The sequence below is a fragment of the Bombus terrestris genome, chromosome 15 (genome assembly GCF_910591885.1).
Source record: "Bombus terrestris chromosome 15, iyBomTerr1.2, whole genome shotgun sequence".
In the NCBI taxonomy this organism is placed as follows: Eukaryota; Metazoa; Arthropoda; class Insecta; order Hymenoptera; family Apidae; genus Bombus; species Bombus terrestris.
Window position 1 is genome coordinate 3519172 of NC_063283.1, and position 25086 is coordinate 3544257.

Genomic DNA, 25086 nt, shown 5'->3' on the forward strand with positions numbered 1-25086 from the left:
TTTGAATGGGAAACACAGAAAACTACCTCTAGCTTCATTGGGAACAGGTAGTCTAGCAGGGTACTGAATGAAAGTTTAATAACTCGAAAGCGAAAAGAGATAAACTTAACCCTCCAATTTCCCAAGCTCGGGCTATAAATACCGTACAGAAAATTTAGTTAATTTCTGCCTTTATCGAGACGAAACAGTAGGGTTCGAAATACGTGTGAAAGTTAAGGATTCAGCAAGGAGGTTGTCTTAAAGCATATATACGATATCTTCTTTAGAATTTTTACTAGACATTTCTTACCATATTTCAATGCTTTACCAAGAGAGTTCCAAACAATTGAATAATAAATAGCCAAAGATCGTATCGGCACTATGATGATTTAACACGCTGAATAAAATTATCTATGTCATATGTACATTTAAAGTTGGTTTGTACCTTTCAATTAAAAAGAAAAAAAGAAAGCAAACGACGTTAAAAGCTACAAATGGTCCCAATTCGATGGCCAAGGACTGCATTTGATCTCAGCCCGACATTTTAAACAATTAAAATCAATTAGTGCTCGCCACTCTGTACACATTTAAAATGCAGAGGACAGAGAATAGAAGTCGTTGAATTCGCTTAACCCGACGCGAATTTTTTTTCGAACGCGCGACAACTTTTTAACATGGCTGAGAAAATCGTTTCGCGACTATGGATTGGGATGAGGATGAGCAAGAGGGGTGATCGCAGACGGGTGGTAGTTTGTTAAACCGGCGAAGTGTGCATGCCAGTGACAGAAGATCCCTGGCGTCTAGCCAGAGAATTTTCCGACTGCTTCTTAAGCTTGAAATTCATTCTTTTTGCGTAGGAAGTTCGTACTATGAGCACGCAACATTTCCCGAGTTCGAAATACTCGTTTATTGCGGTGATTTCTCGTATATCCAACCCCTAGATCGTTATAACAACTTTTCAACAATATCCCGACGTTCAAATTTTTAATTGAGTTTTCTCAAGGACGTTGAACTCATCCTTTATGGGCAAACTTTATCCCAAGAGGATATTATGCTTATACGCTGACGATTCGAGGAAGAAATACTGTTGGAATTCTGCAAGTAGCTTCGCCGGAAGAGCAACGTGATTTTATTGCGACGTGAAACACGAAATGAACGAATTTCTTGATAAAATTATTTAACGTTAAAGTAACAATGCTGATTCGTAATTCAGGATCGAATTTTTTTTATCTACAAGAAGTATTCTTTGTTGGCCATTAATGAGAGAAACACATTTCCGGGTAGTTTTAGGTATACTTTTTATTTGACAATCTATGCGCATTCTCTGAATCATTTGATGTTGATGAAAATCCTAGCTAAGCGTTTTTCTGATCTTCAGTCACGTATCGTTCATCACGCAACTTTATCGCTCGGGTCACTCATCCCGGGTAATGCAGACATTTCATAAAATTGCAGTGGCGATTTAGGTAGATATAAAATTAAGAGTCACGATTGCTTTCGTGTCAACGCTGTAAAAAAGAGAAAATAGCTTTGTCTGTATCACGCTTATGATACGAGAGCTGTTCTCTGATTTCATGTTTCCCTGTTTTATTCAGCACTTTGTATTTACAAGTTAGCACAAGCTCGAAGGAAAGTTAAAAAGGATAGGTCAAGTTCTTTAAATAAGAGCACTAGATCAACGACGATCTATTTTAGTATCCGAATTAAATGAATCGTTCAAGGAACACGCGAGAAAAGTCACTTTAATTAGACTCATTGCTCGCTCTGTGGAAATTGAAGAAACGATTCCCTCTTTATATTTGCTGTATTTTATGGGACTTAGTTTTCTCATACTATTCTATCGGAATATAAAAAGCCAGTCTGTGTAAAATTTTATCCCGAACGATACGACGATATTGTACGTGCGTTTAAAAGATGTTACGACTCAAAATAATTTAGTACTATGTTTAAAAAGGAAACACGAAAGGGAGATTTCGAGGGTTAAGCGTGGAATATTACGAAACCGATATTTAGCCATTGTTCCCTGTCGCAATGAAAATTAAACGTATACATAATATTTTTGTAAGTTTCTAAATCTTTTAATATTTCTGCAAGCTAACTTTTCGTTCTTTTTGAAAAACTTGTCTGAGCCGTAACTCTTTTGAAATAGGCGCGCGATATGATACCGCTGAAATAACGAAATTCTAAGGATATCCTCTGATGGTTTAACCTCTAAGTATTAAACCATCTTTAGTTTCTTGTCCCTTGAACTCTTGATTAAAAACCCTCGGCAAAGAGAACGATGACAATAATGACGGCGATGCGACGGATGAAAAGGTGGAGACGGCCGACTATAAAGGTTTCCTTACTTTACTTCTCGATTCATGTCGCTCTGAGACGGCCAGAGATCATTCTCAGGACTTTTTCACCTTTCAATTTTTCATTTTCTAATTGTCATTCCTATCGACTTGCCGACGCCAGCTAATATTCCATAGATATTTATTAATGTCTCTGTTAATGGAACGACAAATCCAATTACCATTCGTCATTTTTCGAAATCAAAGCAACGAGCACAAAAGATATTCGAAGAGCCTGCGCGGATCACTCGAGCATGACAAAACGAATTCCTCTTTTTCACTGCTGGAAAGCAGACACGATCGATAATCGTGCATGTGGAGAGTTTAACCTTTCACTTGGCACCTTTAATTATTACACTGCGACGAGAGGTAATCCAGCTATCGTTAAACGTCTACTCGAGCTGATCGACACGTTGCATCGTGCTTCTCAACTTCACAAACATCATCGTACGAGCATTGTTATTGCGTGTAATGGACACAGAAAGTGGATTACTACATCTACTCCTCATAGATATAATACATTCGAAAAAAAGCTACAATTTTTATACATTGTGGTTAATATGACAATGAACGAGTTTGATAATGATAATTTGATATTACTCATCACGAGATTTCAGAGATAATGCGGTCTTTTTCACACACCACGTTAACTTTGGTTTATATCGTGGTTGCTATGCAATGATACAAAGAAGAATAATTTGATATCGAAATTGATCGACGATTGATAATGGACGTGTATCGAAAAACAACTTATTCCTGTCTGTAGCAAAAAGGAACTAGGCTCGGGTTAAGTTTAAAAAATATCAACCTTTCGAGCAAATTACACAGGACCTTCCTGTGATTTACTGAATGATTTACTGGGCAATAATATAGTTCGTGGATCGATAAATAAAATGGTAAGTTGTGAGTTGTCGATTTTTGCTAGGTAAGTTTACTATATCACTTTCACTGGCAATATTAGTCCAGGTGTTCAAATGCTTAGTATGTATGTATGGTAATGTACGAGACAATGGTAATACCTTTACTATCGTTTAGTCTTTGTTTCCGAGAAAATCGCCATGCCTGTATCGACGAGGTTACCACATCGACATTATTATTCTTATCAGGCTGTTCATATACGTTCTCGCAGCCTTCAAAAGGGGCAAACTGAGAAAGCAAAGGCTACTAGTGGTATAATCTTTTCTCACGACCTACTGACTATCACGATAACTCGTACTTATGTAGCCGTGGCTCGCCAATAATTTTCACTTAGAAACCACATAGGAAGACCGCGACGAGTCACATTTCTTATTTTTTTACAGGCAAGCAATTGGAAATTTCAACACGTCGTCAATTTTCTTCAAAATTTTTAAAACATTACTCGTCAGAATTTTAGTATGTCGAAGATACTAAAGTATTGCTTGTCTCGATAACTATAACGTTAATTTATTGAAAATAAAAAGAAATTGAACGCTACTTCAACTAAACTTAACAGTTTTGGAATAAATAACGGATAGAAATTATGCCGATGGTCCAGGGACGTTACAGTATATTAGGCTCGTGTTTCACGGACGAATGAATATCCACGATATTTACCGGGATAATCGATATTCGGATAATCGATGTTCTACTGTACTTAGTAGTTCTCCGAGTCAATTTTCGTTTCTCTTCTTAAATGGAACGATCCAACGGATGAATCGTTCATGTTTCGTTTCATTTTCTATGACATTTAATACCAGGATCCATTCTATGGAGAATGCATTGGTTACGTTACATCGGGGTGGAACATGCACATATTAAAAAATAACGAGAATAAAGTAGGAACCCCGAGGCCAACAGACACGAACGTTCTTCTGGAATAGTGGGTCAACGCTCAATGTTAAAGGGATCATAAAAGTGTACCAGTAGGCCATCCTGCTGAATCCTTACTACGGATCGTGTGAGTTTTTGTAGGTTTTCAACAGGCACATATGATTTTATGCGTATCGCGGAAGTCGGTTGTTGCAGCTTCGATCGAATTGCAAATTCGAATAACGACGAAACAACTAAAGAATACGTTTCCTCTTTCAAAGTGTAACTTGAAGAAGATTGGAGCTACCAACGACTGAAGTATAGAAGTCGAAATCAAAGTGTAAAGTATATAGAAAAATGTATTACGCAAGAAGATAAAAATATCTAAAGATAATAAGTTTTATCCATATATCGTATAAAAGTCGTTTAAACCGAAAAATACTGTCAATATATAAAATAATATACAATTAGTATACTATACGTTATTGTATTACTATACTCGTTATTATTAACACTAGAACCACCACACCAGACAAATCGACTGGTTTTACAATTTTATTTTAAAATTCCTACTTCGTGTTATATTTTTTTCCACAACGATGTAATGACTTTCGCAACGATAACTAAAAGAGTAATATAACGAATTTTATTTTGTTTTTTATGTGTTCAAACTGATACTAACTTTGTATCAAGGCTACTTCTACTAATACCAGTCAAAATAATTGATACTTGTCAAAGTGTAAAAGGGTCCTGCAATTTGTTTATCAAACCCGAATTAACCAGTTTCCTCGTTTTGTACAACTTGCCACACGTTTTTAAAATATTTACAACGTATCATTCAATATGATGATATGAGTTATCAGGAAATTCTGGATTGATCGCTAGATCGCTAGACGCTAGTACTAGAAATATCACACCAATCAAAATGACTGGTTCTACAATTTTATAAATTTGCCAACCCTCGTTTAGGAATCATGGTCCCAGATGGATTAATAATACCAAAAATATATTACATAATATGGAATTCCTTCTGTAAGAAAGTAATGAATCAATAAATATAAAAATATTCTATTATTAAGTATTTCTTAAAGACCAGTCATTTTAACTGGTTTTGGTAGAAATAGCTTCGTGTTAACTATCGATAGTTCTAGTGTTAAGGTATCATAGCGAGGTGCGATGTATATCAAACTTAATCTTTTATAGTAAGACAGAACCATTTTCTAAAGTTTGATAGAACTTTGATATTTATAAAGTTATACCGTAGGACGTGCCAGAAGCAACATTTTAACAAAATTAAAGTTTATAAAGACATTGGACGTGCGAGAAAGTATTATCACGGATCGTGAAAGCGTGATATACAACGGAGTGTGTAATCGCAGTTTCTTCGAGTATCAAACGTGTTTTCGCGCCGTTTCGGCTTGAAGTTTCACTGATTCTCACTCGTTAGTTCGCCGGTTGTCGTAACAGTTCGTAACAACCTCTTGTTACGCGACCAAGTTAAATTGAGAACGGATAAGAGTATGCGAACGACTGGGATGGAGCGGGTTATTCAATTGATGGAAATCCACAGCAGGATGCGAGTATATGCTTTGCGATCGAGATCATTTAAAACGTGCGAGGGAAAGTCGTGCGCTACCTTCGAAGCTACTTCCATAAATAAATGTCACGATTGTATTTAATTGTATTGGATCGTTCAAGAAATTTTAATAATTCAAACTGCTCTGTTAAATCGATACTTGAATAAAATTTATCTTCGTATACTCCAAATCACTTTCATAAAATTCCACGCAATTCCATCCGCTCCAATCCAAATTACAAAAACATTACAACAGAAAAATTCAGGATGGTTTTTCCGCTATGACAATGTTCCAAATACGCATTGATGTTTACCCATTAATAATCGCTTAAGCTAAAAAACAGCCAAAAATTTGACCATCATCTTTGTACGGTTACGTTGCAATAAGCAAATTACCATTTCTGCCGTCATCTATTGGTGTCAATTTACGACGGTTTGTAAATTCGACGAACGAGTTTACCGATTAATAAGCACCCATCGAAAACCCAGCCCATCTTTGTGTAACCCGATTTCAGCTGCGTCGAAGGAAAGGAAAAATGCCAGCAAAGAAAACTCGCGAGTTCGAGTTCGAGTTAGTCGCGAAACGACCGAGACGTTTGTGTGAGTGGCTTTTATTTTTCGGCTGACGCTTGTAAATGGTTATAGCAAGCTTTTATACGTGTAATGTATACACACGGGGATGAGCTTCAGCGCTGTCAGCGAAGTAAGAGGCTCGACGCTGCTGCCAGTTGCTCTACAAGCAGGTGGCCTAGATAATTCGAGTGGTAGGTCTTGTACTACTGTACTTGAGTACTGTCTGCTACCGTTTCTCTAACCGTGGTATAAATATTCCGTAACCGGCACCAAAACTTTCATTGCAACGCCTTATTAATTCACGACTCTTTTCTGTTTAAATTCGCTAAATTCACTATCTGCCAATTCATCGTTCGCTAAGAGAACGCAAGCTGTCAAGGACGACGAATCTTTACCCCTATGGTTTCATGAAGTTCGAAGAAACGTTTATAGAGCTATGACAAGATTATATTCTTTTGAATTGTGGACATTTTTGTAAAACATTGCGTCTGATTTATATAGCACACCAGCGAGAAATATTTTATTATTCCAATACACCTTTTGTATCTTCACAAAACAGTTACTTTGTCTGTTATTGGCTTCTTATTGTTTAAGTTAATTTACTTATGTTATTCAATAGTATCGCGTTTACGTAACTTCGATTCATTTACTTCGCTGTCTCATCCATAACTAGCTTAGATAGAAATTCTTCCTTAAATTTTACCGATGCAAATGATTCAATTGATGTATATGTAGCGGCACTCGACAGTAAACTTTCCAGTGGTTTCTGTCCTGTGGTTCGCTACACAAAGGCCCAACTCTTCGGACGAGACAATTGCCAGATGTCGATGCATCCTCATGGAATATTTTCAGCTAGACTAAGGACCCGCTATAAATCTTAGGATTTGTTTAGCTAAGATTCTCCAAAAGGGACAAATAGTCTTTCTCTTAACAGTCGTAAGTCTATCACCTACTACGAGAAGATACGAGAAATCTGCTTTTTCTCACGTACGATGTTTCCCGCTAGCAACTTTCTCTCAAGGGCAGTTAGCATCTTTTTCCAACTACCAACACAAAATTAGCCAATTAACAACGACGTCCATTTCCCTCGCTTTCCGAACCGAGGCTTTCCACAATGAATCCGATGATCTCGTATCCTTACACACAGCCCATCATAGTTTTCCTTTGCGACATCATCGTGACGGAAAGTCAATCGTTACACAGAGTCATTACACTACAGTCGCTACACAGGAGTCGCTACACAAGAGTCGTTACAATCGTCAGAATCGTTACGCACAGGTCCGAGTCAATAATTGATCCAAGTTCCTCGGCATCTTGAGCAATCATCCTCCGAACTTATATCGCGCATCAAAATACATCGACCAGTAGTCGAACTTGTAATCGCGAATCGCGAACCGCTAATAGTAATCGCGAGTTCTGTACAAAGTGTATATATTGAGTATATTATAATAAATATATATTGTTGAATATACTTAAGTGTTCTTTCTTATCACTATCACGACATTCACCTCATATAGTAGAAACAACTAATACTGAAAATGGGTAAATGAATGAATATGTTCTTGATAATGATAAAAGAAAAGCATTGTACGCGCATATATGCATGTGTGTCAAGCAATTAAAAGAGCTAAATACAAGTATTTCAATACAAGATTGGAATTCCATCTTGTGCAAACTAATGTACAAATACTGTGTACTCTGGAAACAGTAATAAAATAGTTACTACTATTGATATTCGCGGTATTAAATATGCATAGGGACCACAAGTGAACTACATGCTATTTCAGTTGATTAAAAACTTGTTCGATTTATGTCTAAGGACAAGTTGATATTTTAAGCACCGACGGAGAGTACAGAACTGTGTACGGATTCGACAAAACTCTAGAAGATTATACGATGGAAAATTATGCGTAACAGAGCTGGTATTTAACTGAATACGCAATAAATATTTAACTAAATTCAATTCCATTGTACTTTAGGTACTAAAATAGCATATAGAATAGACTACGTTTCTCGCATAGCTCTGTAGATACTGTGCTGGATAATCCGCACGGTTTATACATCGTGATATTTTATGTATAGAATGTGTGTGGTAATGGTCTTAAGTTGCTTGTAATTTGATACAATGGAAGTGGAAAAGTTGACGAAACTTTTAACGTAACAACGAAGTTGAACATACAGGTATCATTGTATGCCAGGCACTCTTTCACGCCGTCAACGAACTAATTGTAAGGAAATTAGTCTACTGCCAATTACCGTACACGCTGCTGACCCAGTTACTTCAAGTGGTGTACGCAGGTATACAACTCACGTCGCACGACATGCATTAAATTAGCAAACAAAAAAAGACGACAAAAAAGGATAAAGAGAGAAAGCTTTTATCTTTCCGCTAAAGTAAAACTACTTGGTAATTTTGAAAAATTACGGGACTTGTTATTTGAAACCATAAAACTCTGCTATATCTTCCATTTTTCCTTCTTCTTTCCTCCTCTCCTTTACCCTGGTATTCTTTTCCTTTTGCTTCTTTTCCTCTTTGTTTATTCATAATACGAAATAGAACAACGAAGTAAATAATTATCAATTAAATAAAACAATCTTCACGAGGCGATAGAATAATCCTTATGAGAATCATCAGTTGCCTTTTCTTTCTTTCATTTTTATTCCTTAGTTTCCTCGTACGCTTTCCTATCTCTTCTCCTTTTTCTCCTCTTCTTTCACAGAAAGATATTCCGATAGATATAAAAGATATAAGAAGATACAAAAATGAATGATAATATAATAAAACAGTTGGTCGAACAATGGTCGGAGAAAATAAGATAATGAAATAATCTATCACAGATAATAATATGTAACATATCATTGTTCCACGACATAATAAAAAAGATATTCCCAGGCGCAACATTTCCCGCGTTAATCATGCGCATCGTATCGGGGATAATATTACAGAAAAGCGGAGAGTAGAAGAGCTAGGTTTGTGGTTGCCTCGGTGATCTGCATTTACCGAGGCATTTTCGTGCATACGGTGATCATCGGCCCGTTAATGAACTCGGAAAGGACAGAAATTTGCTACGGTTAGACGATTTCGGCGATAACTCTGCTCGTACGAGTTTCCCGACAATCGTGATAAATCGTAAATAGCACATTAACAGTGATAAATATCGATAATGTTCAACCGATACCTCCAACCACTGAATCGCTACGATCAAACATATACAGGATGGTTGGTAACTGATCGAATACGTTTTCACAATCGAATACGTTAGGAAGTGTTCATAGAAATTTAATTAGAAGAGCAGAAGTATGTGTTCGGCAGAATGGGCAACATTTTCAGTAATTTTTGTAATAATAAACTTTACGATTACTTCATATTATTTCATTGTGTATTCCTAATTTTCCGTTACGGCAAAAACAAACTTAAACTGCGATAATATCCATCGAGACAACGATCTACAGTGAGATCCGTTATAACGAGACGTGATAATGTGCACGCGTACCGAGCGAAAATTCAAAGTCGATTTTCTCGAAAACAAAGCCTCAAACGAAAAATTTTTATTCTATATTTTCGACTTCTTTTTTCGCCTAGAATCACCCCCTTTCCGCTTGTACCACCAGTTACCAACCACCCTGTATATTTGTTCTATAGAACAGAAATTTGTAATAAAGTTTCTTAGATCAACGATGTACAAATTTTTCTCTCCCTAACGTTGTTACGCAATGATTACATTATGTGCGTCGTGTTATTCATAAGGTATGGTTGTCTTTCATTGAAGACCATAAGTGAAGGAAATTTTTGCTTACAAATAACCGAAACACCCATGTATGCATCGATCTAAACCTTTAATCTGCACCTACCCTTCAAACTTTCTCACAGTGTCTTCGACGCTGTACAAATTAGTCCGCCAGAAGTCAGTGTATCTTTCAAATAGTTTAATCGTTGCTGAATTAGAAGAGGGGGATCCCTACTAAAGGGAAATCCCTTCGAACCGAGAAACTCGAGGAAACGTTTCGCCTCTCACGGACACCTTTGCAAACTCGTTCACGATTTTCCTTAAGCCTCGGCAATTTCCGGTTCTCCGACCCGAAGGCTCGAGATTTCCGTTTTAAATCCAAACCCAACGTTCCCAAGATTGACGAAGCTACGGCTGTTGTGCTGTCATTCATACTCGGTATCCTTCTGAGAGATCAGTTAATGACATCGTTTCTCCGGAGGAACAATAACAAGTAATACAGTATGTACACGTGAGACGAGAAAAGTTGGAGAAAATCCTAACGACGCGGAAACGAGAAGATATATGTAAGAATAATTACTGTTCAAGTATTACAAGCGATTTCATTGTAGGCAATTAACGGCTGGAATTTTTGCCCGTTCAAAGAATTTTGTATAATTTTGATAAAGTAAGATTTAAGATTGATACATTATGGGTTTCAGTAACTTTTGTATTAATAACTTTATAACATATTGGTAATAGTTAACTATTCTGTGGTATATAATCACATTCATTGCTCTTATCAAATAACAATTCATCGTGTAAAGTTATGGTGTATTTTTATACTCCTAATTTTATAAAATTTCTTTTCTCCACCACCGTACACTACTGTAACCTTCTCATTTTAGAAAAAATTGTATTATGTAGTACTTTATCTACGGTTGCTGACTGTTGTTTTTGAATTCCTTAATTCTGCAAGATAAAGTAAATACAGCTACGACACAGAACTGTGGAATTATTTGGAATTTCCGAGAAGCTTACAACTTACGACCAGCGTCGGTGATTATTTATGATTCAACTCTAATAAATATTAATAACTGTGTTACGTAGCATGACATTTAAGATATCATAGTTATGATTCTCCGTACATTATTTGAAACCTAAAAAAAGAATCACAAGTATTTGTTATGATGACTGAATGTTATGATAACTAAAAGATATATATATATATATTTGTATGAAATGGTAAGTGTCCTCATAAAAAGCGAAGGTAACCTTGTAAACGTCAAAGAAAGAAATGACAAAAAAGGACTGACAAAAAGTGTATGATCATCTGGAAATTCTCTTCAGAGTGTGTTGTATACTCGTAGACGCAAAAAATGTATGATCGATCCACTAATGACAGAATAATCTAAGCTGATCACGTTGCGTGCCTAAGTCCAAACGAAAGTTAAGTGTTTTATGAACACAGAACACCATTTCGCTAAAATCATTTTATCGTAAACAGTTACGTGTGAACCATTTGAAACAGTTTATCTAAAGAAGCGACTATTATTTTACCATCAACTCAAAAGTTAATAAATTACTACTTACAACATAGTTATGTGTATTTTCAATATATACCTATAATACTTTTTACAGCTACTACACGTACATCACTAATCTGCACATTGCATTCAAATTCAAGTTCTATCGTTATTAGATGGCCGATGTTTACACGAATTCACATTTGTCACAACTAAATTCACAACTTGAAAGACAGAGGCTAAACAGAGATCCGTATCGTTCACTGAGCATCACAACGACTGCTGTGCTTCTAGCTAATATCGTACATTGTACACATCTTTTTGTACGACGTACGTTCCGTGCAGTTTTAAATTTCCCAGAAATGCATAGATATTCGCGATCTGGTTACTAGAAATTAGCTGAAACGTCCAAACACTTATCAGCCTCTTAGATACGGCTGAATTTTGTGCGGAGCTGTTTCTTTATACGACAGAGTTCGACGCGGATTACGTGTAAACGATGCAGTTCTGCAACGTGTGACGGATAATGCTGTTTCCTACGCAAGCACATTGGAACGAAGTTTCTGATAACTAAATTATAATTTTTCTTAAAGATACGATGCATATATTTTAGCTCTAATAATTTACTTTAGTAATTAATAATACAATTGAGTGTGATATATTTCGAAGCACGGTACTACACACAGACCCACGTCACAATTTTCACACTCATAGCGCGATAGCGATTTTCAAATTGTTCTTCGTTTTCTACTCTGAAGCGACATTCTGAGGTTGAAGATTCTACAAAATTATAAGGACACGGATCAGCATGTTAAAGAGAACACCTAATAATGGTATATTTATATTAGCGAAAAGCAATAATTGATACCTGACACTGGCGTATCAGAAACAAAGACTATATATTGTCTGTATATTGTTAACACTGTTGCAAAACGTTGTGAGGGCAAAAGAAATGTGATGCAAGACAAATGAAAAAGATTTAGTTCAAACGGTGGGCGAATGAGTCAGAAGAGCGAGCCACTATAGTGGCGCATCGTGATATAAGACGACATTCGCAAAAGCCACTATAGTGGCGCGTCGCACCTAACAGGTTAAACAGTAAACACAACGTAACAAAGGATCAACGATTCGAATTTCGTTTCGTTGAGGAACCATCGTTGAAGCGCCGTTGAAGGACCCTTCGCAATCGTAACGCGAAAGTTGGAGAAGAAAGAGAGATGAGACGGACGAAATAACAGGTGGGTCGTAAGTAGAATTAAGGTGGTTAAAACATCTGGCCACTGGGTAACGAAGTGATTAGCGTGCAGCACGACGACCGCGGCAAAAGGACCGTTGTCAGCAGCTGACGTTACAGCACAGGCAAGCAAGAGCGAGGAGTCTCGAGATCGAAGGTTGATAGAACTTTTGCGAGCTTTCCATGGACTTCTAGTGGCTACCCGTCTGAAGGTGTGTCTATCTTCGGCCTACCGTACTACGCGCCAACTCGGCTTCGACATCGAGATAGAACCAGCTTAGACAGAGAAGGAGAGAAAGAGAGAGAGAGAGAGGACCTTTCGGATCAATAGGTCGTGGCTTTATTGACTCGCGAAACCGCGTGCCAAAGAAACGCAACGTCGCGCCGCTTGCACCGTTAATGCACGCTGCCTGCAATTATCTTGCACTTCGAACGAGCACCCTTGTCGCCGTTTATTTCCTTTTATTAACTCGTAACGAAGTTGCGAGACCAAACATCAGAACATCTCTTTGCATTCTTTTTCTGGCGCTTGTGATGAAATTATTTGAACAATTACCGTCCATTGATATATTATGCGTGTCACATGGAACTTTTTGAAATATCGTTAGCATCGTGATGAGTCTGTCAAGATTATCATCATTATGTGTAATTTGAAAGCAAATTAGAGACGTATGTAAAAATTATAAAATTTTTATGAAAGTTTATTGCAAACATGCGCTTGATAAAAAATTAGTATATGGTATAAGTGATCGCCTTAAGCGCACGATCAGCGCGAAACACGATTTTGTTAACATCGAAACAACCGTAGATGAAATATGGAAAGATAAACCTGTGTCAAAATGGAAGATGTATTAAAAAAATAATGCGAAAGGAGAGCAACCTTTCGTCCAAATATATTGTCAAAAATCATTCAAGTTCTCCATAATTTCTATATAAAATAAGATTTCTGGATCGAAAAATGACGAGTTGGTTATTTTAACCACTCTGATGGTCTTAGTAATAATACGGCGAATAATTGAATATTTCATCAATTTTACGATACGTGTGTTTGTGAAAAATGAATCTTGCACTCTTATACACATTTTCATATTTCCTGCAAACTACGAATATGACCGTAATATGTAGTCGCATCATGTTGTATGTCATAGGAAATCTTTTATATATTCAGAAACGTTTCTATGAGTGTTCAAATACTTTCATGAACCACTCTATATGCTCTTGTCACGCTATAAAACAAGTATGACAGAAGCGTGCGAAATTTTTCGCTTCGAATTTTTCATACGCAACCGAAATACGTAAGTCACGGGTTGGATAGCGTTGGATTCATCAAGCGCGTTCATCAAGCTTAACCCATAACTGCACTGTTAATGGGTTAAGGTTAAGCCGATTGCTAGGCAATTTATGCAAGTAGAGTGTACAACACGCGACAATAGAGAATTTTTCGCAGATAATTTTCATACTTTAAAGCCCACATTACGCATTAGCGAGGGTCTGCTTGATAAATACGGTTTTGTTAAAAATCCATGGTTTAATTAAAATTTCGTATAAGCTTTTTTACTTTTCGTTTCGTCGACCGTTCCATCCGCTTGCCGATAGGAGAAAACAATGGTTGGCTATTCGCGAAAAGAAGTACGACGGCAACAATGGCAATGTGTTAAATGGAAGAAAGATATTCCAATTTTTCCTCGCATATTGAACTTGCCCAGCTGCAATAAACTCGCAGACTGCCGTTTCGTCCGTTTGTTTTTATTTCCACGAACCGTGACGTGTTCTCGCTATCCACCGTCACGCGAGATTTTTAACAGAAAGCACTTTCACGCTTCGAGATCGGTATAAATATGTATAAATATGTATACTCGTATTAGCCAATTTGCGGCAGCAGTAGATAAGGATATCGGCAAAATACAGGAGAATCGAAAAGTTTGCTAGCTAAAAACAATAACCGAACAACGAACTTTGATTATTTCTTTAAAACTTAACATTATCTTCGAATTCAACAGATAGACTCACGGATGTACTTAACTATCGACCATTGATATTTGCTCAAATGTATTATACATAATTGATTATAATTGGAGCAATATGACAAAAATGAATTAGCATAGGTAACCGTATTTTTTAACAAACACTGATATTACCAACAACACTTATATGTTGCAAACACTCGATTGCTTTTCAATTTTACTAGTGTAATGGTGCCAGTCGTGCCACGTTATAATGCTAACGAAATTTCAAAAAGTTTCGTATAATGCACGTGATATATTCATAAAAAAATCTCCTGATAAGTACTCGAATACTTCCGTAAACCATGATATATACATGTTATATATATAATACTTGTGAGTGGCTGTCGACAAAGTGCTTAAAGATGTTACAACGAAACTACTCGTCCAACATGCTCGTTACTCCGTAAAGTGATTTAGTTGGAAATAAACGTAGAAGCATCGCGCTCACAAAGAACGTTCGCAGTCTTCCGTCGATTTATCCCAGTCCTGTTCATCTTTGATAAGCGGTTGGAACTGGCTTTCAATGATTCCACTAAAAGGCTGCGTAAATTGTGCAATTGCTCTATTACGAGGCACTCGAACGCTATGTGAAACCTAACGCGTACATGCTAAATATTAACAGACATTAACCGAACGGACACTGACGAACGTGCCAGCATCTTTCTCGAAACACCGACCTATAGACGAAATAATGAAGTTTACTCGCGGCGAACGTTTTTGCGATTGTGAATTCATAGGCGAAAGCAGACTGAAGTGGTCATATAGCCACAGTGATCGTATTATAGGCGAATGCGCGTGTTGCTAAATTTTCTAGAGTGGTTAAAGTAAGATAAATTTCGCGGATCAATGAATTTTCGACGATATGAACAACTCAGATAACATTGTCGGGAAAAAGGGTGCAAGTAGAATATTTTGTTAGTATAAAGAGTTCAATATCTTTTTAAGATTATGAAAAGTTGACTGTAATTAGAAAACGTAGGAAGCCTACGTAGGAAGTCAACAAGGGTGCGATAGAATATTTTACAAAAATGAAATGTTATGTCGTAGTATATTTCAACGCATTGCAACTCTGGGGAACAAACGATACGAATTCCTAAGAAATTCGTATTAATTGAATCTTCTTTTCGAGACGTACTTTGACCGGAGCATCCCCTTACCTTTCACAAGAGCGCGAATTATCAGAAGATAATGAATCTAACCTATTTAGAGAGGAAGAAACTTCAGAAGTTCCAGCGACTAATGCCCAAATGCAAGAAGCTCTACGAATTGTTCGTCGTAGCGTGCGATATAGAACAACAAAGTTCGAGAAGCATTATAACTGTGAGAATTATATTCAGCAACTAATAAACGCAAACAAACAACAGTCGACGCTTGATAAGTTTTTCAAATAAGTTTTATATTGTTTTCGAGAAGAAAGAAAGCTAGGAAATGTAGCATAAACGTGTATTAATTGTACAGTTTGTGATAAATATAAGTCGTAAAAACGTTATAATCTTTTGTAATAAACTGAGTTCAATAACAAAAATTTGTTATCCTCTGTTTAATGTTGACAGCCGGTTATTCTTATCAAAAATTGCAAGTCCCAAAATGATCATGATGAGCGGGTTATAACTACATCTTGTACATAACACGCGGCGATCAACGTGTAATCACCCGGAGAAGGTTCACGCTATCGATTTATGCTTTCGTGCGAGCAATTAGACGCAGCAACGTAAAAGCGAACAACAGATTTTCAATATTCTTTTTTCGTCATATAACGAATTATATTATGTAAATGGGGTGAAACAGGCATAGTATCACGAACGCTGTCGTATTCATCGACATCATGTCGTTTCCATAGTAATATCACCGGGATCGTTGGCTCCTCCGTGTCGCAGCTTTTGCAACCAGGTCGCCTTTGAGGCAGAGTATCACCTTCCCCATGGAAAGTGCGTTCGACGAGGGTAAACTATCTGAAAGCCTGCACTTATATCGAAATCAACCGTTGACTCGATCAGTGGGTCAAGGAGAGGATCATGGGTAAGTACATTTGGAATTCGATTTGGATTTACGAGCTAGCTGTCCAGTGACGAGTAGACACGCGTGAGCATCACGAAGAAAATAATTTTTAGCGTCTCATAACAGAAACGAGCCTTGTCAAATTATTTAGGTAACTGAAACAATTCCCTAAGGGAATTTTGTAACAAAACATTCTGAGAATGAGTTAATGATTAAAAAACAAATTAAATGAAATTTGACTGCTAAAAATATTATATATAATCATAGTCTCATGGTCAACCGATTCTAAGTTATAACTGCACCCTCCATCGAGATATATTTTCATAATCTTAAAAGATATTGAACTCTTTATACTAACAAACACAAAATGTTATTTTACGAAGAATACCAACAAACCGACTTACACTATTATAATCCTCAACTCGTCAACGTAATTTTCATTAATAGAATAGCACGATACTGTTAGTGCTTTATAGGCTTCCTACGTTTTCTAATTACAGTCAACTTTTGATTTGCCACGAGGAGCTTCCGAAATCGATGAGAGTTTTTACGTTTCGTTGGACAAGCGCGTGTTCGTAACCCAATTTATAGTGGGAAAATGAGCCGAAGAAATAACGGCACTGATAATATTTTCATTCGAAAAGAGTAGCTCGTAGAATACTGCGCGCGTGCTGTTGCATAAATTTTACGCCGATGACCACGTTCCTGCGTAGCGACGACCGTTTCAACAATTCACTTTTCCATTGTCGAGAAATTGTTTTTCAGCGCGAATAAAAAGACTCGCCATTAGTGATAGGCACAAGCAGGTCGCAATAAGTTTATATCGTTTATTTTCCTGTTATTTCGACGAATCTTTTTCTTATTTAGATTATCTAGAAGCTGCTAGCTTCGGTTCCATTTCCACTTTCTTTTTGTTTCCTTTTTGTGGGACATCGATAGAAAGCTGCTTTTGCAATATTCAAGATTTTAAATACCTGTTGGAACAATAAACATTCTGTTTCATCTAACTGATCGCGATCACGTTGTCCACGAGAGTTCGATTGAGTTTGATTGGCTCGAAATTGTTCTACGGAACGTAGCTGATCTTCAGGATTAAAACTTTTTCTCGAAACTTACCAATTTTGTACGATGATGGAACCTGGTCCTTGCGATCCGATTAGTAAAGGGCTCGATTCGTTGAAATATCGGACTCGATATAAGTAGATCTTCGGAACAAGTTCGTCATTCTGGCTTCTTCTTTCGAAAAGCAGCTTGTGAAAATCGAATATTTCGCAAGTAGGATAAATAAACTACTATGTGTTATGAAACGAAGCATGGATATCGGATTTGATTCAGGATTACGAGAATTTACTAAACTCGATTCCATCGCTACTCGACGTATTTATCGAAACGAAAGGACACGGGCTAAAAATTACACAAATAGCCTGTGTGTATCGTATGTAGAGCTTATTACGAAACACTGTGTACAGTTTATCGGATAACAAGGACTCTGCGCCCGTATTTATCGCGAATAGAACGGTTCATTTGCACCCTCGTTGCACAATCAACGGCAGGCATGTGCATGCAATGAAAACGGTAGATCGTGTTTGGATTATCAAAGCTCGAAATTAAAAACACGTGGCCTTAAACGTAAGGTAAACGCGTACGATGTTTAGCGAGGACAAGAGACTAAAAGACTTTGTCCTACCGATTCCTGCGATCGCAATTGCCAATAGCCAGCACGTGCTATGATTCTAGGGTTACGATTAACGAAGACATCGAAGAATGATCGCAAGGCCGCCTGCTATACGTAGATTTAGAAGTGACACAATCGGAATTCGTACGAAGCAATTGGAACCAAGGCCCTCTGCTTGCCCGGCGAGACAGACTCAAATTATTTAGAAGCGTTCGTCGGCCACCGGATAGAATTGAAAAGTTTGTATTCCGTGGCACGAGCCACGATAATGTTCCGCGAATGCACGATATTTGCATGTAGCTCGCAAAACGCATGCGAAATACGATCGAAAGGAGCAACATGCAGGAATAACAAGCAGATATACGGCACATCGCGCAGCTTTAAAAACTGACTTCTCTTTTCGCAGTTTCTCCACTATGGAAATATTAAATTGTCCCTATTTACTCGCAGGACTTAGTCTTTCATTCTACGCGCAATATCGCACGGAAATACGTGACAGTACTGAAACGTTTGCGTTCATTTTTCACCGACCCGACGTTTCCAAGCTATGTAATATGTGCTTCGCTGACCGCTTGTTTGCGCTGTTCGTCATTGCTTGGAATACATCAATTTAACGCAGTGTCTTTTCAAAATATTCGGACTCTACTCTTTACCAAGATAAACCTTCCGATTATTCGGAATTTCGGCAATGGTTGATATTTTTGTTAGGCGTTTCTCTAGATACATACTCTAGACTATGGCTTACGATTTATTATTTGTGTCCTATCGAAGAACATTCTATGCCTTTTTCAAATTGTTTAATGGTTACTTGTACAAATAAATTTTAATTTTCTGAATAATACAACAATTAATATCGCAATATTAATACTCGTACTTGTGTAGATTAATTCAAACGTAATGTACATACAGTACATACCTCGTACATTTTCTACGTTTCATCATCGTAGTATCGAATTTTTGTAATCTTAAGAAAGTACTATCGAACGATACAGGATTCGATATACCTTAATCTATTTAATTAGTATGTAATTACTATAACGAATACAATAGCGTGCCAATATCTTTTTATAGTCACTGTATGTCTATGCTGATATACCTTTTTCTGGCTCAGATTAGCTTAGAGAAACTCATGCACGAAATACGAATATCTTTTCATTCATCGGTTCTCTTCTCTCGCGGCTTAAGGATCATCGATCTATTTCGAAGCGAACGAAACACGAGAGAAAGAGAGAGAGATAGGGAGATTGTGCAAATGCAAGATGTATTGTCACGATTTCTGGGAGAAAAGGAACGGAAAGTAGAATGCAGAAAGCAAAAGGAGTGTGAGAGAAAAGAGGAAAGAGAAACGAGGTATTAGGCGTAAAAGCCTTCATTTGTAGACTGCAACGAGAATGTGGGCAACGACGTTCTTTCCCTCTTTTTCGCGATACCTGAGTACAACAGCTGCACCCAAACGCAACGCGCATCTGCATCGGTGCAAGCTCGGGTTTTCATCGGGTTCCTACGGAACATCGCTTTGTCTTTGGCTTTTGTATGATTTCGGTGTTCAACATGCCTTGTTTATGATCCCAGCATTTCGTTGGACGAAGAAGCATCACGAATAGCACCGTCGTGTATTCTGCATCGAATATATTATCCACGAATCTCTCGGTTTCTCCTCCAATTTTCTAAGTAACTTCGTTTGTCTTTCGTAAAATGCAGCCTGCGCCATTACGTTGCCCAAATTTCTCTGTAGATCTCTCTCTCTCTCTCTCTCTCTCTCTCTATCTTCTGTCTTTCATGCTCGTTCCAAACCGACTGAACGTTAATCTTCTTCGGAAGGGAAAAGGAAAATATTTTCTGACGGACAGTTGTAATATATTTCTTCTGCAAAATATTTTAAAATGTTTCTTATAGCGACTCGCGAAGGTATTCGACCAGTTTCATATATTACATGCGCTATATGAAACTTCTTAAAGTTTCATTAACATCGTAATGAGATACTATTAGCATGATCGGATTGGTAAAATTTGAAAACAATGGGAACATTTACGGGCTGCAGACATATTTAGTAGAATATTAATAGCATCAATTGTTATTTTAAATATATGATCAGTGGTGAAAATGATCTCATCTGGATATTACGCGCGCTTTATGAATTTTTGCATCGTTAAATTTCCCATAAATACATAAAAGTTCGCAGCGGGAAACTGCAGGCGTCGGGTAATATGGATAAATACAGCTTAGGTATAATTGTATCATTTAATGACACTAATAGAGGGAAAACGAACGTTATGGGCGTTCAGTAAAATAATTATCCGTTAGTATTACACAGTAGATTAAAAATTTCTTTTATGGCACGGCAGAAATTATGTTCTGTTTCGCTTAGATTTTATACAGTTATATAGTTATATGTATACTACTTAGGCTTTACTTGGCTGTCCAATAAATTCCATTCATTTCTCTGTTATTTAGAAACTTGTAGTTTTGTAACGAACTGTTTCGTAAGATAAAATTCCAATTATCCGCACTTTCTTACGTACACATTTTGGCTAAAGCTAATAATTTAGCCTCAACTCGCCTGATATTTCCGTATTGGCAATAAAACAACGTTAAAAGAACTGCACTGTACCAGTGGAAGAACAAAATTGAAAGGAAAAACAAAGCTCATTGCTATTCATGACCGCGTGTCTCGTAAATTCGACTGCTCTTGTAAATTTCGGTAAACCGACGAAACGACTTTGACCGTACCAGAAGCTAACCACGTTCATTGTCCTAATCAATCTTTTTCCCTTCGTTAGATTTATCCTCTTGATGTTATTTTCCGAGTAGACACTGAGACTTGGTCATTGCAGAGGAAAGAAGCTCGCTGATGATTCTTGCGTGGCACGAATCGTAACAAGATTCGAGGTTCAGTTACGTTCTTCGATCTAGAGATTCCGTCCTGAAACCAGTTTTCGGTCATCTTCGAGCCAATTCTAATTTTCTAACTTTAAAAACATCTCAAATTTGAACAAGATATGAAAACATTCTCACCGGCGTGCGCGTGATTTCTCGTTCTAGTTTTATGTTAAACGTCTTCTCAAAACAGCATAGATGTTTTTTGTTTGCTGAAATGAGAGCAACGTTGGAATATAAAAGTTCGAGGATCGCAACAAGCTCGAAGGATGACCAGAAAAATAGAAAAAAGAAGCATCTGAGTGTATCTCTTACAGGGACTTTCTACCTTGGTATAGTATCCGATGAAACCACGACAAATTCTATTATCGAAAGATTTTCGCATTAGCGATAGTATCTCCGATATTCCTTTTACGAAAGACAACCTAGAATTTATTTCCTCTTTCTCGTTCCGTCTCTGGTGGAAATAGATGGAAGGGATGGCGCCGTCGACCGGTGCCTCGTCACAGAGAAAAATATCGTGAAAATTTCGCGCGCCTCCGAGTTCCAACGATCCGTAAATTCGTTTCATTGTGATGGTCCTTATCGTGGAAATTATGCCGGTGGCGCACGCATTGTTCGGCCTCTCGGTCTCTGCTTTATATTCTTCGTTTTCGCTGTGATAATTACTATCCTGCTATGGCGATCTAGGAACCTTGCGACGCGATGAAATTTCAGTTGTCTATTTCCTTCATTGTATCGAAAATAATTATTCGGACTCGAGAAACGAACAATACTTCACGTATTGAATTCTAATAGCTTGACCAATCTGAAAGAAGCTTTACGGAGCGAGATAACCACGCGAAAGAGTAAAGACGTACAAAACAGCCAAGATAGATTTCCTATCTAGATTCTATATCTTCAATTGTATTACTGAGAATCACCGAACATGCGATACACGTTTTCGTAAAGGAACGATAGCTGAACTGAATAAAAAGCGTGTCTAACAATAACTCGGTGAATCTTTCGAACGAGCAACGGAGAATCGCCGTTCGAAAGCCCAGTTCCTAAATTCGTATCTATCGCATTTTGCAAATGACGTCCCCGAGCTTTTGCTTCGGATCTTAGTAAAACCACGAATTTGCATAAATATCCGCGTTCTAATCGCAACATTTATTCTTCGTAGTATCTCTCGTGGCAGCATAGTTCTCTCGTATCATAGAAAGAAAGTTCAGCTTGTACGTACCAAGAAGGCGAGTTTACATAAATGAAAAGTTTTCCTGAAGTACACTCTCCCTCCATATTAGGTAGTGCGTCAGGTTTCTCTAGCTTCTGGCGATGAAACGAGGAACGCGAAATTTTTCATACAAACGTTCGTGAAAAATTCGATCGAACGTGTAAATGTCACGAATGATAGCATCGGCTACGAGAGCAGATAAGCCGGGTAGCAGACTCGTGAACGTGTCTCGTACAGTTTTGCATCGGAACGTGAGTAAGGACACAACGATTTGCGTGGCGCTTATCGGTAAACGGGGGTTATTTATCGCGACTTGCTATCTACGTGTGTACGCAGACGTCACGTAGCTATGTGCATGTCAGCTAAGAGATGCGTTAGAGAGAAGCGTACTCGAGGACCAGCCGAGATGTTGCCCGAAAATAGAGAACGGCCGGTTATTTCGGGCTGTGTTGTTTCAAGGTGAAAGGCCGGCTTCGTGAGTATTCCTTGTGCTCTCTTTCCTGGAGCACATACACTCCGGTTCGCCTTGCCCTCGCTCTCGACTCTCTCAGTCATTTGTCAACGAAAGAATAAACGAGAAGAGATACGTGTACGGAGGAAGGGCGCTTATAGAAAATTCGATTAAATGTCACGATGGTTTCTGTATCGACAAACGCTCTACTTTCACTCGCAACTTGCCTCGCGTCTTTCCAGATATTTTCCAGACTTTCAATCGCGTTACTGAATCCTCCGGTACCATTAAAATGAGATAAACTTCATCGACTATCAACGTAAGAATGATTTACTTAATGGCTGCTGAGGGGATTTCTACATAATCTTATTGTCTAACGAGGCGTATTTTTAATCACATTCTACATCTCATTTCCATGGTTGTATTAGGTTGTCCGAAATGTTTCTTTCGTTTAATAAGGAAATAATAGACGCACGATGTTTTTTTGTTTTATATTAGTTTATTGAATTATGCACGAATATAATAGTGAAAATAGAACGAAATCGATCATACCTAATTCAATAAAATAATATAAAACAAAAAACATTGTGCGCCTATTATTTCCTTATAAAACGGAAGAAACATTTCGGGCAATCTAATATATCTCGTTTTCAACTATCTGAATATACATATATTTGTATATACTTGAACTTAATTAATCAAATGCTACGATAAATGCAACAAGTATTTTTCGTAGCCATCGTAGATAATATCGTCAGACAGGTGAGCAAATATGACCGTAATATTTTGTACAAATTAAACGTCACGATGCGATATATTTGAATCTAGCGCGGCAACCAGAGCAAAATATATCAAATTCGCGTGGCAGTTAACGCGTTAAGGATCAACGTTGCATCGATGCAACGTTTCATTTAGCATTTCTCCTCGATTACTTTACATTATCCATACGAGCAGATTGCAAAGCCAATTAGCGTAATTGCAATTTTTACCATCGCGTTACTGTTTGAACCGATGCGTTCATTGTTTCGTTCAACCTTTTTTCCCCCGTGTTTGCGATCGCGACTCCACTGTATTGTCCTGTAACGAGAGCTAATTTCGCTGAGAGAGATCGATAGGCCGATTAGAACGATCGCTGATTGGAATAAACCGGTATTTCCCATCCCACAGGGAGGCGAAAGTCAACGTCGTGTAGATACGATAAATTGCCACTACATGTAAATTAACGTCGTTGTTGATAATAGAGAAACGACGTGGAATAAGAAGGAACGACGAAGAATAAAAAAAGGATTACGAACAAAGGTTCTCGGTGACGAAGGACGCGATACTTTACCCGAGGGAAGGGACGCCGTCGTCGTAATCCGTTAACGTCGCGTCGTCGCGTCGTCGCGTCGTCCGGTAACATTCTATGAATTTATGAAAGTTCGAATGCGCGGAGTTCACGGAAATTCGATTATATCCGCGTAAACTCTACAGCGGTGAACTTTCATCCAGTACATCGACATTATCTCGAGTAGCTTGATCATTACGTTACCTGAGACCTTTCGCACAACTGAATCGATCTTATTAACGAAACTTTACGAATCCGTGCCTGTTCACCAGATTACACCTTCAGACTGAAGTAAATAGAAATTTTCATCGGCATCTTCCTTTTCGCCCCACCTTTGTTTCCCTTCGTTCGATTTAAAATATATATCGAGTCATTATAACAGCTTGTAGAAGATAACTTGGAAGCTACAAAATATAGGGAACTTCAAATAGATCAATACACGTACCTATATGTATGTATCGCAATGCACAGAGTGCATGCAACCTGCAAAAATATGTATAACATGCAAAGTAGAATCCTCGTTACGTCTACTATTTAACGGATGAAACACACTTCTGTGTAAGTATCATTTCTTTAATTGTATTCATAAAAATATGAATTTGCACAGATATCCGCAAGATAATTATTACGATATCCTATAGACTCATTAACACTACAACTACCGATAGTTAACACCAAAACCGGTCAAAATAACTGGTCTGCAATATTTTTATATTTATTGATTCGTTACTTTCTTACAGAAGCAATTCCACGTTATGTAATATATTTTTGGTATTATTAATCCATCTGGGACCATGATCCCTAAACGAGGATTGGCAAATTTATAAAATTGTAG

At 37.6% G+C, this 25086-nt stretch overlaps 1 protein-coding gene across 6 annotated transcripts in view; it reads right to left on the minus strand.

Moving 5' to 3' along the window:
- The window catches only part of LOC100645140 (protein phosphatase PP2A 55 kDa regulatory subunit), a 45408-nt gene that overhangs the window by 14080 nt on the left and 6242 nt on the right, over positions 1–25086 (minus strand). The window contains exon 3 of one of the 6 annotated variants that reach the window (XM_048412851.1): positions 17822–17938. The exons of 4 other annotated variants lie outside the window; for them this stretch is intronic. The gene's annotated coding sequence lies outside the window, so the exon portion shown is untranslated. Of the gene's footprint in view, positions 1–17821; positions 17956–25086 lie in introns of all 6 variants that reach the window. One more of the 6 variants, XM_048412850.1, reaches the window with a different exon arrangement.